Source organism: Triturus cristatus, chromosome 2_1 (assembly GCF_964204655.1).
Source record: "Triturus cristatus chromosome 2_1, aTriCri1.1, whole genome shotgun sequence".
NCBI lineage: Eukaryota > Metazoa > Chordata > Amphibia > Caudata > Salamandridae > Triturus > Triturus cristatus.
Genome location: NC_140581.1, coordinates 952,544,324 through 952,561,140, shown reverse-complemented (window position 1 = coordinate 952,561,140; position 16,817 = coordinate 952,544,324).

The following is a 16,817-nucleotide window of genomic DNA, read 5'->3' as shown; positions in this document are numbered from 1 at the left end:
GCTGTCCCACCAAGAAACAAGCAGCCATGGAACGAGCATGGGAATTGCAGGAGGTATTGCATCAATGCAAGAAAATCTTTGAAATAGTGTTGATGGAACAATGGTCGAATTCAAATATGGGCACTACTGGATCAGACATCCCTGATGGGTTGAGAAATGGAGGCCCACTGTTGATCCCCAGACTGGCAGTCAACATAACCTGAGCATGGAACACAGAACCTAATGAACAGTGAGGTGCCCACATTACACCCATAGACAAGGGGCTGGTAAAGAGTAGTAGGTTTGACTCACCTGCGGGAGAGTCCTGAGGGGCAACAAGCAATGTAGAGCCAGTAACACATCAACACGCTCCCCTCTTCCAAACAGGAACTGTTTGTTCATTGTTTACATGCTGTAATTTGTTTAAATTTATCATGTTGCATTGGCATGGTGAATACCCCGGTATAAAGGGACCTGTGTTTGTTGCTGTTAATATTTTTCTTTGTTTCAATGCGGTACTACATGGATTACTGCTGGACATTTCACTAGATCGACATCAAAGGCCAATTCTTGTCACTGACACAGGGGGTACAGAAGAACCCACAGGTTGGGAGAGACATATTCCTGCGATTACTGAATTCTTCAGGCTGCACGGTGGGAAACAGGAATTGGGATATACCTAGAAACACCAATACATAGTAAATTCAAATGTCACAAAATTTACTGTGCCCAAGTGCTACATTTTTACAAGGAGCATACATGGGATGGTTACACCCAGAATACTTCACACAGTCTATACTTATTTAAAACGGTGACACATTCACATAGCTTACCAGCAGGAAATACAGTACACCTGACCAATTTGGAACTCCAGATGGTCCACAAATCATAAAGAGGCCAAATCTATGGGGCTTCCTACTTGGTAATAATGAAGGAAAGCCTGGTGTGTATTGCACTAGGGACGACCTTTGGAATGGAGAAAAACAGGGTGGACTTACATGATAGGTATGTGGTTGTGGAGGGACAATTAGACAGGGACTCCTTAGCTTTGATACCAATATATGCACCAAACACTGATTACTCAAGTTTCTTAGATTGCCTGTAGTCATCATGGACACACAAGCCACATGTGCTGTGCCTATCAGGGGGATTCTAATTGCGAACCTGATGGGAATCTGGACAGAGCCACCGCACTCCAACGAAATGCTGGGTGCTGCAAAGGGACAAAGCGCTTTCAATTCTGAATGGCCAATGGGCGAGTGTATGAAGCCTTGAGAGAGATGTACCCCATACAGAGGAAGTACTCATTTTATTCTCTGGTACATCACCTCCACATCCAAATAGATCTGCTCCTTGGCAACACGATGTTGTGCACACAGACAATAGTCACGCAATACATGGCTCGGGCAACATCAGATTACTGTCCACTGAGAATAGCAATCCAATGAGGCAAACACCGGGCAAAGATACCAACTTGTAGGCTATGCCTGGAAGCTCTATATGAGATGCTTTTCCGTCAGTCTATAGGATCATACATTTCAAAACAATGTCCCTGTGTCACAAAATTCTTAATGCTAAGGCCCCCCAGTATTTGTCATCTATGGTGTAACCTTATTGTCCCAGCCGTAGTCTTAGATCCTCCAGAGCCAAGTTTACTATGGTTCCCTTTGTGAAAAAAGACCGAATGGGTGGTTGCTCTTTTGGCTTCGGTGTGGCCAATATGTGAAATAGCTTACCCCTCCATCTTAGGATGGAGTTCTTGGAAACAGCTTTCCGTAAAATGCTCAATATCTGGTAATTTCAGACGCAGTAGGGTAATTGGTGGAGTATCCCTGACCAGTGTGGCTTGTTAGTGCTGTTAGCTTAAGTTTGGCAGTAGGTAGGAAGGCAAGTCCTAGTGCCGGGACTCACCTCTGGGAGTAACCTTGCACTTTAGAAATCAGACTATTATTATAAATCGCACACTACTTTACAGGGAATGACTCCTCGACTGACACCAGGGAGACTGAATGGGAGGCATTTTAAATGGTGGTAAGAGACTACTGTACTGTGTATTAACACAACATGGGGAAAAACACAATCCCTCCTTATGGAGATATTGGATAAGGAGAGGAACATGCGAATAAGCAAAACGATAAAGCCGATTCAACCTGATACCATTACACAGCTAACTGTATTGTGGCGGAAACATCCAGAGATGACTGTGAGATTAGATAAACTCCTCTACAGACAATATGTCACTTCAAAATAGGTAGAAGACCCTGACAGGGATGCCCTCTTTAATTTTTACACTGTCCATGGAATGACTGGCTTGCCTCTTACCAAATAAACTGCAGGAATTGGGAATAAACGTATCTGCCAGTTGGCATGTGATATCCCTCTATGACTATGATGCCATGATTTACATCTTAGAGGCCCATATGTCCCACCAGGGCTTAATGCCGGTACTGGGGGCATTTGAGGATATATCAGGGGCTCAACATTAATTGGAGCATGTTGTGTTTGCTCCCATTGAACCCAGTAACTATTAACCACTGAAGTGCTGGGTTGCTGACTGGGCTCGATAAAGATTTAACATGCTGAAATAATTAGAAATGCGCATATACCACACAGCCATGGCTATCACTGAAGGAAACTTTGGTAAAGTCCTAGCAACAATATGCAGTTCTAAGCCATTCTAGATCTCCCTCACTCTCTCCCAATTTGGCAATGGAGTGATAGCTAAAATGCTGATTTTGCCAAGATTATTATACATATTCACAGCACCACTGGTTCTCCTTGAGTCTTCTTTAAGATACTACAATGTATCTTGTCTGACCTCATATAAGGCAGCGGTACGGAGAGATTTCCACTCAACACGTTGCTGGGACACCTGTTGGAGGGTGGACCAGCCCCCCCCCCCCAATTGTGAACTATACTGTGGCTCAACTACACTGGTACAGGGTAACAGACCCTGAATTGAGCGATTTTGAGAGAAGAGGACCCTTTGGAATGTATCTATACTTACCTGTTTCTGAACCCGAACCACTCTAGATCGCAACGCCATGAAACGCACAATTGACGGTATAGATCCCATCCATGTGCTCTGCAATTATTGTTATGGACACTACCGGAAGTCAAATCATCCTCCTACTGAGACACAGCGTTCAGGCATGGAGGGATGCAGGGGTGATGATGACTGCAGATACACTGAGGGAAAACTACACACCTTCCAAAATATAGAGAAATATATGAAGTGGTGGTAGCACACATCCTCTCATACAGTACCATGCAACAAAAGATGGGCGGGGGCCACATCAATAATCCCGAAGGAAATAGACGAGACACTGGCAAGAAAGCAATCACTACACTTTATGCATTACTTAACTGACAACAGTATGAGAGACAAAAGAGAAACCAACATGGGTAGAGAATTGACAAAGACACAGTGGATGTGTCATGAACAGATAAAAAAGTTATCATGCACCCTGAGATTTAAGTTCACACAATTCATTTATTTACACTAGACCTACCTTGCCCCGAAATGTATTCAGCAGATGTTCCTTAGATCATCCACGGTTGCCCCGGATGTCACCAGCCCGAAGCAGCTGACTTCTATCACATGGTGTGTGACTGCCTGGTGCTAGGTCAGACATGGAAGAGAGTGGTAGAAATAATCTTGGAGATAGTTGATAAGCCATGGACCCGTACACCACAGGTATGTGTTTTGGACATATACTCAAGATCTAAAAATGATAACTCCTAAACAAGTTTGAAGGCCTGGCCTCGTGCCGTTCAAGCATCACATCACAATGTGCTGGAGAGCTAGCATGGCCCCTGAGGTTGCCCTATGGCTCCAGGACCTATGAAAAGTGGGCTAGAGCAGAAACTACTGTCACTGACTTGATGCGTCCCTGAAACCTATGGTTTTTTCAGTGAATTTCAAAGGTTTTGTAAATGCTAATTTGTAACTATTACTTACCTGAAATCTATGTTTTTTTCAGTGAATTTCAAAGGTTTTTAAATGATAATTTGTAAATATAACGTACCTGAAACCTATGATTTTTTCAGTGAATTTCAAAGGTTTTTTAAATGCTAATTTATAATTATTTTCTTCTTTAAACCTATAGTTTTTTTCTGTGATTTTAATTATCACCTCATTGTCAACCTTGTGAAAGCAGCCGATATCCCCAGTTTTCCAGCAATAGCTTCCACCCAAAAAAAATGTGTCACAAATGAGAACAACAACTAACGGTAATAACATACAGAGTAGAAGTCCCCGTGCAAAAATTAACATAAAAGCACCAGTTCCCGATATTTTCAAGAGCATCCAAATCTGGGGTGCGATCCAAAACCAGGGAATAAGCCACGTTTGCAGTAGGTATCTAACATCTGCATTTAACTGGTGATACAGGACGACTACCTACAATGTGAAAGGGATCACAGCCCAGAATCAAATCTGAAGCGCAACATATGTCATAGAGTTACTGATCACGCAGCTCAAACACCCATGAAGGCCACAACACTTACTGCCACCAGCCTCAGGACGTCCCCCCCGGACCACCCCCCTCCCTACTACCACTCAGGCAACACAAAACAGGACAGCGGACCTTCCAAAAACTGCATGGTCCCTCAGCCACACAATACTTGAATGTTGGCAGATATGGCAAGCAAATATGTGTGAAGGACACACCTCATCCATCAATAATAATAATGGACACAATACCAAGTGTAGTGGTGATGTGCTGGACAGACCTCACTATACAGATCATAAACTTCTCCATCTGTACATATACTGCTGGTGCTTGTAGTGTTGTGCACAATAGACGCAACCATGTTACCTCAGGAAGTGGGGGAGATCTCGGACATGTAGCTGTGTTGTCCTCCCCTGGAAGCTGAAGCACAGTGGGCTGGTCCAACGTACGCCACTCCAGCATAGGAGTATGAATAAATAAGCCGGGGCTCTGGGCGTGGTTCACTTGTAGACTGTGAAGACCAACGAGTCTGCCAGGGCGGCAGGCCTCACCCTGCCACATGCCTGCCGCAATGACCGTAGGTCTACCCGACACAGGCCCCCTGTGAACCCAGTGGCACAGCACTGCAGACTTATGTCCATACAGACTACTGCCTTCGATCTACACTGCAGACAGCAGGCATCACAATTCAGATGGAGTAGTGATTGCAGATGACTCAGTCCAGTACACAAGAGACATTGCTCCCAGTGCGGCCCTCTCGGACCACGCATCACCGCAGGGTGCACACACGCTGAGTGCTTCAGGTGCCACTAACTCATTGCACCACAAGTCATCGCCACGTGGCCTTATTGAGGCAGAATTCAATAGACAAAACACATTGCTCCGAGTGCGGCCCCCCCGGACTACACATCATTGCAGGGTATGTACATGCTGAGCGCCAACGGTTCTACTAACTCATTGCACCATAAGTCATTGCCACATGGCCTTATTGAGGCAGAATTCAATAGACAAAAGACATTGGTCCGAGTGTGGCCCTCCCGGACCACGCATCATCGCAGGGTACGTACACGCTGAGTGCCAAAGGTACTACTAACTCAGTGCACCATAAGTCCTCGCCACGTGGCCTTATTAAGGCAGAATTCAGTAGGCAAAATAAATTTCTCCCAGTGCAGCCCGCTCGGAGGACGCATTACCGCAGTGTGCGCACACACTGGGTTGCTTCAGGTGCCACTAACTCAGTGCACCACTTATCATCGCTGGCTGCACACACACTGAATTGCCAATAACTGTGCAGCACTACTGAACGCCTCTGGCCTACACTGCGGTGAGCATGACTCACAATTAAAATTGAGTGTTTATTCATTAATTACAGAGTCCAGTAGGCAACTAACTACAATGTCTTCGAAACCTAAATAATATCCTTTTAGAATCCTTGCTTCAAGCAACTTTTTGATATCAATTATAGCTTTAGTACAATCACGAAATTCATTTTGCAAGTCCAAAGGAACAGTGAATGGCAGTCTACACTGCGGCCAGCAGTTCTCACAGTTCGAATTCAGTCTTGATTCATAAATTTCAGAGTTCAGTAGGCAACTAACTATAACGTTCCCAAAACCTACACATTTCGACAATGTATTCCATACATATTTCATCTTTTGTTACCTACACTGCAGTCAGCAGAGCTCACAATTTACATTGAAACATTATTTATTAATTGCAGACAGAATTGTACTCTATGTTCTCATATTTTGTCAAGAGGAATTGACAAAAAGCATTCCTCGATGTCTGTGCTGACTACTGCCTTCCATCTACATTGCAGATAGCAGGGCTTACAATTCACATCGAGTCGCAATTGCAGATGACGCAGTCCAATAGGCAAGAGACATTGCTCCCAGTTCGGCCCACCCGAACACGCATCATCGCTGGCTGCGCAGATGCTAAATGCTTCTGATGCCCCTATCTCAGTGCACCACAACTCATGCACCCTTTCTGATACAATATTTGTGTATAATTTCACATCTGCTGTCCTACCTCAGTGTATCACAAGTCATGAACCCTTTACGATAGAATCTTTTCTGTATGATTTCATATCTGGTACCCGTACCTTAGTGCAGCATAAATCCTTGACCCTTTACGATTGAATCTCTGTGTCTGATCCAATGATTACTGTTGTACTTGTTGCCAGCACCAACCATTCCCGGAGGGTTGGCTTACAATCACCCCAAGCACATCCACCACAGATGTCAATGGGCATGTGACCCTGGTAATAAAAAGGAGTTAAACGCACGTGCCCGTACCCAGTTCCACTATCTATCTGTGTCTGTGTGTTCATTATGTATGCAACATGCTACCCGTAGGCTCTACCACATTACATAGTGCTCTGGACAGCGTATGCAACTATCTTACCTTTGACAGTGGGGGAAAACTTTAATTATGTAACTTTGTCTCGGTCATTGTACAAGTACATACGTAGAGACTACATCATTAGAGTACTGCAAGCAGAGTGTATAGTGAATTTATAAGTGCGTGAGGATCTTCGCAGTGATTGTATAAGTACATATATTGGCGCAGCCTAACTCCGCCAACGAGCTTGTCTCTAATTGGCTGCCCTCCGTGTGCCAAAAACTGAAACTTCAACTTTCCATGACCCTGTATTCTTACAGCTGCAACACTCCACTGAATGTGCAATAAAAATTCATATCCACACAGATGTCTCATGTCCACCATCTTTCTTGTGTGGAACTATGGATAAATATAGAGTCAGTAATTCCCCGTACCTTCTATGTTGGCTTTGGCAACCCGGATGACGGTAGCACTCCAACACGGACACCCGCATTGCCACAGCCACTCCCTCATGGCTGGTATACACCCACACCACACCCATCCAGCACAGCCGTCACAGGACATGTCACCCTACTAATAAAAAAGACCGGGCGCATGTACTCTACGCCATTTTAGAGTTGCTCGCAACAAATGCACTGCGGCCGGCACAGTCACACCGCCACGGTGATGGCCTGTCCCGGTGGTCCAGACACTTGATGTTTTGTGTGCTCTGCTGTACCGCAGTGTAGGCTTGAGCCCAACAGCGAAGCCTGGCCTCACTTCTCACTGAGTTAGTAACACCACAAGCACTGAGTGGGTGTACAAACTGCGATGATGATAGGTGCACTAGTATGTCCTCTGCCATGGTGATATCAAGACTCACTACCAAATGTGAGACCTATTAGCTTGCAGAATGGAGCTGCATGATGTGGAGGGTGCTGTGACCGTGAAAAGGTGAGCAGTGAGGCATTGGTGCACAGCGTCGGGCAGTGGATGGGGTACAGCAGCCTGAATGCAGAAAGACGACAGAGCTATTTAGGTGTACGCACTGGTATATACTCTGCCACAGCGTCGGATTGGTAATGCGGGCACTGGTGCAATGCCTGAGGAGCCGGTGCTGAGTTCCAACTGTGGGCTACTTTTTGGAGCAGTCTGGGGGGCAGATTTGGGCGGTCTCGCTGTTGTTTAGATACAGCCAGCGGCCCAGTGGGTGTCTGAATGGCCTTTCTGGAGACAGATGGGCGTCATTACCTCACGTTTAGCAACAGGCAGAGGTGCCAATTTCTTTCTCTCGCAGGGCCGCCCATTAATGTATGCATACCTAGCAGGGCAGGGGGCCTGAGCAGAAGTGGCCTCACTTGTCTTTAAGTCACTAGTGTAAACTAATCCGTGCATTTTTTGTATCTGCCCCACCACCCTTTTTTAAATAAAATTTCGCCAAAGTAGTGTTTTGAGGAAAGGCAATATGCAAATGTGGGCCACTTTTTTTTTTAGCGCGCCCGGGCCGATTTTGAATCCTAATCCAACGCTGCTCTGCCATTACTAATTCTGAACTATCTTTCAGATGTGGGAGCGTGAGAGTTCCACCAGGTCGCGGCACGTGGTTGGAGACAAAGCAGTGGCGTAAAGGTAAGCTGTGACGGTTTTGTCCACAGTGTGGACACTCACTGTCCCTCTTCATCTCTTCCTTTCTCTCCTTCACACTCTTTCTTGCTCTTCCTCTCACACTGTTTCTCTCTTTCTCTCTCTCTCTTCCTCTTTCTCACACTCTTTCTCTCTCTTCCTCTCTCTCACTGTTTCTCTCTCTCTTCGTCTCTCTCACTCTTTCTCTCTTTCTCTGTCTTCCTCTTACTCTTTCTTTCTTTTTCTCTCTCTCTTCCTCTCACTCTCACTGTTTCTCTCTTTCTCTCTGTATTCCTCTCACTCTTTCTTTCTTTTTCTCTCTGTCTTCCTCTCACTCTTTCTTTCTCTCTCTATCTCTCTTTCTCTCTCCTTTGATGGACGCATGACGCACAATCTTATCTTGCTTTTTGTCTAGCAGGCCTGCGATGATGTGTGGCCATCCTGCAATCAACACTCAAACTGAATTGCGAGCTCCACTGCACCGCATGTACACAATGGGTGAGGAGGTTTCTTCGGCACGTGGTGGACTCTCTTCGACACACGCCGGTGGCAGAAAGGTGAGCTCTGAGGATTTTCTCCACAGTGTCAACACTCACTCTCCCTCGCCATCTATTCCTTCACACCCTTTCTCTCTCTCACACTCTTTCTCTCTTTCTCTGTCTCTTCCTCTCTCTCTCATTCTTTCTTTCCCCCTCTCTTCCTCTGTCACACTCTTTCTCTCTCTCTCTTCCTCTCTCTCACACTGTTGCTCTCTTTACCTCTCTCTTCCTTGTATCTCTCTCTTTCTCTCTCTCTCACTCTTTCTCTCTTTCTCTGTCTTCCTCTCTCTCTCACTCCTTCTTTCTTTCTCTCTCTCTCTCTCTTCCTCTCTCTCACTTTTTCTCTTCTTCTCTCTCTCTCTCTCCTTTACTGGACGCATGACGCACCATCTTATCTTTCTTTTTTGTCTTGCATGCTGTGATTCACAAATTGTGCACTTGTATGTACTCATCCATTACTGATTCCATACTATGTTTCAGATGACTAAGCTTGAGGGCTGCCCTATATCCCGGCACGTGGTTGGAGACACACTGGTGGCACAAAGGTAAGCTGTGAAGATTTTCTCAAGTGTCAACACTCCCTCTCCGTCTCTTCCTTTCTCTCTCTCACACTTTCTCTCTTTCTCTGTCTCTTACTCTCTCTCTCATTCTTTCATTCTCCCTTTCTCTCTCTCACTCTTTCTCACTCTCTTCCTCTCTGTCACTCTTTCTCTCTCTCACTTCTTCTCTCTCACTCTTTTTCTCTCTCTCTCTCTTCCTCTCTCTCACACTGTTTCTCTCTCTCTTCCTCTATTACACTGGTTCTCTCTTCCTTGTATCTCACTCTTTCTCTCTTTCTCTGTCTTCCTCTCTCATATTCTTTCTCTCTCTCTCTTCCTCACTTTCACTCTTTCTCTCTCTCTTCCTTTATCTCGCTCTTTCTCTCTCTCTCTTCCTCTCTCTCTTCCTCTCTCTCACTCTTTCCCTCTCTCTCATCCTCTCACTCCCACATTTTCTCTCTTTCTCTCTGTCTTCCTCTCACTCTTTCTTTCTTTTTCTCTCTGTCTTCCTCTCACTATTTCTTTCTCTCACTCTCTCTCTCTCTTTCTCTCTCCTTTGACAAACGCATGATGCACAATCATATCTTGTGTTTTATCTAACAGGCTGTGATTCACGAATCGACGTTCACCCCCCCAACACCACCAAAGCTGAACACGTGAAAAATCTGCGATGATGCATGGCATCCTGACAACGCCTCAGAAAGTTGCTTCGACACGTGGTGCACCCTCTTACACACACGCCAGTGGTGGAAGGTGAGCAGAGAGGCTTCTTTCCGCAGCAGCGGACAGTCACCTCTGGGCGGTAGGAGTGGATAGTGTGCAGCAGCCTGGGCGACCAAGAGCGCACACACACCTCTGAGCAGTGGGAGTGGATGGGCTGCAGCAGCCTGAGTGCGCATTGCCGAAATAGAGAATTAGGCGTGTGCAGTTGTATGTACTCTGCAATTACTAATTCTACACTATCTTTCAGATGACTAAACTTGAGGGTGCAAACTTACCTGCTCTCTGCATCTTTGGGGAATTGTGGGAGACATTGAGCTTCAGAGGGTGGTGGGTAAGGCACTAGACTGTAGCTCTCCCGGGGTGGCTGGAGTGTTTCCGCCATCTTGGAGGGAATGTGAGGTTAGCGGGACAGTTGTTGTGGCATTGATTGCCCAGGATTGCTTAAATGCACGCACAGCTGCGACCGCACTGACACAAGGCTCCTGAGGCTTGAGCCGGGAGTGCGCATGAGTGTTTTCTGGTATTTCGCTCTTTTAAACAAATAACTTTCACAAATTCATAGCGCGTTGTTTTTTAAAATTTACCTGCTCTCTGCATCTTTGGGGAATTGCGGGAGACATTGAGCTTCAGAGGGCGGTGGGTAAGGCACTAGGCTGTAGCTCTCCCGGGGCGGCTGGAGTGTTTCTGCCATCTTGGAGGGAGTGTGAGGTTAGCGGGACAGTTGTTGTGGCATTGATTGCCCAGGATTGCTTAAATGCAGGCACAGCTGCGACCACGCAGCGGGCGCGCCGCTGGCGCGCCGAAGACGCGCCTAAGGCAAGCCCGTCTGCGCCCGTCCGTCGCCAGGCGCCGGGACCCCTGCTTATCTCGCTGCAGATTCTATTAGGTACTCGCGGGAAGAGCTCCTGGCTTTGGCTTCCAATTGCCCTTCTCTACCTTGGTCCTTTCAAGATCGATCCTTCCACTGTGATTTATGTGCAGCTGGTCCCAGTGGAGAGGGTCCCATGCCCACAAGGAGTATAAGTTCCTCAGCCTGAACTGCCGCTCTCTAGCGAAACATCACGCCGTGGTGTTTGACCTCTTAGCTGATGAGTCCCCTGATGCCCTATTCTCTCTTTCTCTCTGAGACTTGGCTTACTCAAGACTCAGTGGCAGAGCCTTGGTTGGCTCTTCCTCAAGGCTATCTGTTGGAGACCATTAATAGAGAAGGGGGAGAGTGGGCGGTATTGCACTAGTTGTTAAGGAAGCTTATACCTTTAGCCTGTGTAAGGAGAATATAGTGGACTGCGAAAGCGCTTCATTTAAAATCAAGTTAAACCATAATTTTACGCTACCCGGCCTTCTAATCTATAGGCCACCCGGGCCCTCGAGTGGTTTTTTGGAAGACCTACTGAGCAAAGTGGGACAATATGCCAGTAAGGCGGCGAATTTCACCATTCTAGGGGATCTCAATCTCCACCTTGAGAACGGTGGGAATGCCGAGACTGTCAGCTTCTTGGCTGAATTAGAGGCCTTCCAGCTGATGCAACACGTTCTCAAGGGTACACACGTGGCTGGCCATTTGTTGGACCCTATTTTATCTAATCTTAACTCTATAAAAATCTACTCGCCGGTCCCGCAGGTTTGGACGGACCACTTTCTGGTTTCATTCTCTCTGCAGTTGCAGGGTAAAGCTGATATGATCTGCCCAGCCCAAGTTCTCAAACGCCCCTGGTACAAGTTAGACTTGGATCTCTTCTCTGCTTGGCTATCTGGGCATAGACCTCAATTACCACCAGACGTGGATGCGGCAAATTCTTGTTTCCAAGAATGGCTGACGGCCAGCCTGGATAGCTGCATCCCGGCCACATGGGGCAAAGAGGGGCGAGGGCCATCTAACCCGTGGTTCAATGATTCACTAACCCTAGCAAAGAAGGGCTGCAAGCAGAACATGCCTGAAGACGCTCTAATGATGCGGCAGCAAAGTTAGAATACCGGGCGGCAGTTAAGCAGTACCACAAGTGCATTCGAAGAGCACAAGTGGAGTTTGTGGCCAATAAAATCTTGGTCAGCTCTAATCCCACTAAGACTATCTTCTCCCTGCTTAAAGGCATGAAGAGCGCAGGCGTCACTAGGGCTTCTCCCATCACCTCCAGCCATCAGTGCGATGAGCTGGCACAGTACTTTATCAACAAAGTAGAGCAGATCTATCTGGTTCTACCAAAGGCGGCTTTCTCTTTGGAGGGGGAGGCACCAAGGGGGGGGATACTTTGGGGAGCAATAGCTTGTCATCGTTCCCTCCCTTGACGCCCTTAGAATTTGATGCCCTGTGTTTAAAAATTAAATCTGGCTTCCCGGCCGACCCTGTGACACCCGCCCACTTTCGCCAGTTTCATTCACTGATCTCTCCTGTGAGCTTAGACCTGGCCAATTTATCGTTGATGTCAGCCTCTGTACCACGGGAGTGGAAACACGCTAAAGTCATCCCATTGCTAAAAAAACCCTCTATGGATACGGTCGAACCTAGCAACTATCGGCCCATTTCCCAGCTGCCTTTTCTGGCTAAGCTGGTGGAATCACACGTGAACTCTATTCTGTGTAAATTCATTGAGCAAAACGCCATCCTTGATGTTAGAGTCGGGGATCTCTGGTTGGCGCAAGGTTGCCCTTGTGTCAAGCAGGAACCCTCTCCTCCACGTCAGGGCGCAGGATAACCCCTCGCGAATGACCCTTGCTCACCCTCTAGGTGCGTGGCGTGAGCAGCCAAGGCGATTCCTCAGGCGTTGGTGGTTAAGCACTTACAATCGTACACACAGTAAATACATCAATCCCCCCAGAAACGGACACCAGACTTGGATATATATAAAAATACGATTCTTTATGTAAAAATAGATATATATATCTCAGCAGACTTATCACAAGACCAATAACGTTTTCGCTATGCCACCAGGTTGTAAAGCGGGCAAATGTTCGTTGTTCGTAGCTTCAAATGGATACTTTGTAGTCTCTTGCAAATGTTACTTGTGGTTCCAGTACTCACAGAGATCGACTCCTGCGAACGGGGAAATAAGGCGTTGCGGGCCCCGAGCCCGATGCTGGAACTTCTTTCGTGATGAGGAGAGTCGGCACAGGTCGGTGCGACTCTCGGCTTAAGACGTGTTCTTGGGTCCTCAATCAGCAGGTGTAGGCACGTAGGCAGGCGCGGCCAGCGACCCTTTAGCACGGCGGTGCAGGGGGGTCTCCACGGCGGGGGCGGCGCGGCCTGAGATGTCCGGGGATAGCGAAGCGGGGTCGCAGGGCACAGTCGGTGCAGCTGGATGACCCGGCGTAGATCACAGTCGTCGGACGGCTTCCGGCGGGAGGGGTGATAGCGCGGTCAGCGCGCTCCAGTAGCAGGCGGTGACAGGGATGCAGGCGGCCTGGCCCGGGGACAGAGAGCGGCTCTGGACGGAGCGGGGCTCTCACGGGTTTGAGGCAGGCAAGCTTCTGAGTGTCACGGCCCTAGGAGGGGCGATGAGGGGTGCAGTCTCTTTTCCAGCGGGATGCCCACACGGCTCGAATTGGAGGATGAGCAAGAAGCACAGAGAACCCACTGGTCCTGGGGTTCAGTTCAGGGGGCAAGCTCAGATCAAGCCCTTGGAGAATGTTCAAGCACAAAGTAGCAAAGTCTTTTCAGTAAGTCTCTTCCTCTCCTTTCTCAGCAAGGCAAGCAGCAGGCCAGCTCCTCCGGCGTCTTCTTCTCCTTCTAGTCGGGCAGAGGTTCTTTGTGGTAAACAGGATTCTGATTTCTTAGGAGCCAGGCTCCTACTTTTATACCATGATTCTTTTGTTCTTTAGCGCCAGGGGGCCTAGGCCTGGCTCAGTCCAGTTCTGGAGCACTTTGTTATGGTGACTCTGCGCTTTCCTTTCAGCAGCAGGGCAGAGACATCAGCCGCCCCATAGGGGGTGGCGCCGGCTTTGTGGTGGCAGAGCACAGGTCTATTCACGAGTCAAGGTGTACTCCTCCCACCCATCCAGGTGTCACCTCTCTACCCACCACCTGGCAGCCAACCTGTCTCTGGGGATTCCCCAACCCTGCTCCTTACTGTTGCCAGGCAGAACGCATACACACAGCAGAGGCGGACTGAGATGGTCAGGTCAGTAAATACTAACTTTCTAAAAGTAGTATTTACAAACCCAGGATATTAAAATAAACTTGACTACAAGAAGTATTTTATCATCCTGAGTTCAGGCATACTAAACTTGACACTTCTACCATGCTCTCTGAGTCCACTGGGGTCACAGCGTTGGCGTGATCCCGGCAGCCCATTCTGGCCTATGGAGAGCAGGTAGCCTTCAATAGTGAAGAACGGAAAGGGCTGTAATTCACTACTAAGACATGCCACATACATCAGGGCATGTCCTACCTTATGCCTACAATGCACCCTGCCCTTGGGCCTACCAGAGGGGTGGCTAATATGTAGGTAAGGGAAGGTTTAGGGACTGGCAAGTGGGGGCACTTGCGTAGTCAGCGCTACGGTCCGGGACCACGCACAGGGTCTGCGGTGGCAGACCCTAGACACACTTTACAAGGCCGCTCCCGTGGGTGGCGCAACCAGCGCTGCAAGCCCACCAGCAGCATTGGCATTCAGAAGCCCTGGCACCCCTGGTGCACTTTACTGGGGACTGACAGTGAATCCAATAAACCAATCATGGACATCAATTACAGGTACATTTTACTTCGGGAGCACTTGCACTGCGGCACGGATTAGCCGTGGCGCAGTGCCCTGAGCGGACAACACCAGCAAAACAATCGAGGCACACCATCAAAAAGTGGAAGGGAAACTCACGCCAAGGTGCCAGGTCTAACACGTGTCCCCTCCAGCTGAAATGTGGGGAGAACTACCCTTGCCCAGGGGGTTCCTCGTCACTAAGGCGGAAATACCTGGACAGACCGTCAGCGTTGGCGTGATCTGTACCAGGACGGTGTTCCACCGTAAAGTCCATACCCTGTAGGGAGATGGACCACCTCAACAGCTTCGGGTTTTCACCCCTCATTTGCATCAACCATCTGAGGGGCCTGTGGTCCGTCTGAACCCGGAAGTGAGACCCAAACAAGTAGGGTCTTAGCTTCTTCAGCGCCCAGACCACAGCAAATGCTTCTCGCTCAATTGCACTCCACCTACTTTCCCGTGGAAGTAACCTCCTACTGATGAAGGCTACGGGTTGGTCCCAGCCCTCCTCAGTCATCTGTGAGAGAACAGCCCCTACACCATGCTCTGAAGCGTCTGTCTGTACTAGGAATTCCTTGGAGAAGTCAGGGGCCAGGAGCACGGGCGCCGTGCACATGGCAGTCTTCAGGGTGTCGAAAGCTTTCTGACAGGTGTCAGTCCAAATCACGTTCCTGGGCTGTTTCTTAGAAGTCAGCTCTGTCAAGGGGGCAACGATCGTTCCATAGCCCTTGACAAACCTCCTGTAGTACCCAGTGAGCCCCAGGAAGGCCCTCACTGCGGTCTGCGTCTTGGGGGGTTCCCAAGCCAGGATGGTCTCGATTTTGGGTTGCAAGGGTGCCACCTTGCCACTCCCCACTTGGTGTCCCAAGTACACCACGGAACCCTGCCCGATCTGGCACTTGCTTGCCTTGATCGTGAGGCCTGCTCGGCGCAGAGCCATCAACACTTCCCAGAGGTGGCGCAGGTGTTCGGGCCAGGTGGCACTGAACACTGCGATGTCATCCAGGTAGGCGGCACTGAACGCATCCAGCCCAACCAGTACCTGGTTGACCAACCTCTGAAAGGTGGCAGGGGCATTCTTCATCCCAAATGGCATGACTCGGAACTGGAAGTGCCCATCTGGTGTAGAGAATGCGGACCTCTCTTTGGCCCCATCGGTCAAGGCGATCTGCCAGTACCCAGACGTTAAGTCAAACGTGCTGAGGAACCGGGCAGCCCCCAGCCGATCAATGAGCTCATCAGCTCTGGGGATGGGGTGCGCGTCAGTCTTCATTACTGAATTGAGTCCTCTGTAGTCCACACAGAACCGGAGTTCAGGTGTGGCTCCCGGCGCAGCAGCTTTGGGGACCAAGACCACGGGGCTGGACCAAGGACTGCTGGAGGACTCAACCACCCCTAGCGCAAGCATTTTGGAGACCTCCTCCTTAATGCAAGCTCTGACCCTGTCAGTTACCCTGTAAGCCTTGTGCTTCACAGGTAAGCTGTCTCCTGTGTCCACATCATGGACGCACCAATCTGTGACACCAGGAACCAGGGAGAATCGGTCGGAAAACTGTCCCAGCAAGTGGCGGCAATCTTCCTGTTGTTCGGGCGTCAGGGTGGGTGAGAGGTTAACTCCATCCACTGACCCATCTTTCTCAGAGGCCACTAAGAGGTCAGGAAGAGGCTCGGTCTCCTCTTCCATTCCATCATCAGTGGCCAGCAGCATGCCCACTTCGGTCCTCTCTAAGTGGGGCTTAAGGCGGTTAACATGTAGGGCCCTCAAAGGGTTCCTGGGAGTCTGCATGTCCACCAAGTAGGTGATAGGACTTTTGCGCTCCACAACCTCAAATGGACCTGTCCACTTATCCTGAAGTGCACAAGGCTCCACCGGGGCCAAGACCCACACCTTTTGTCCAGGTTGAAGCTCTACCAGAGTGGCATTCCGGTCGTACCACCGCTTCATCT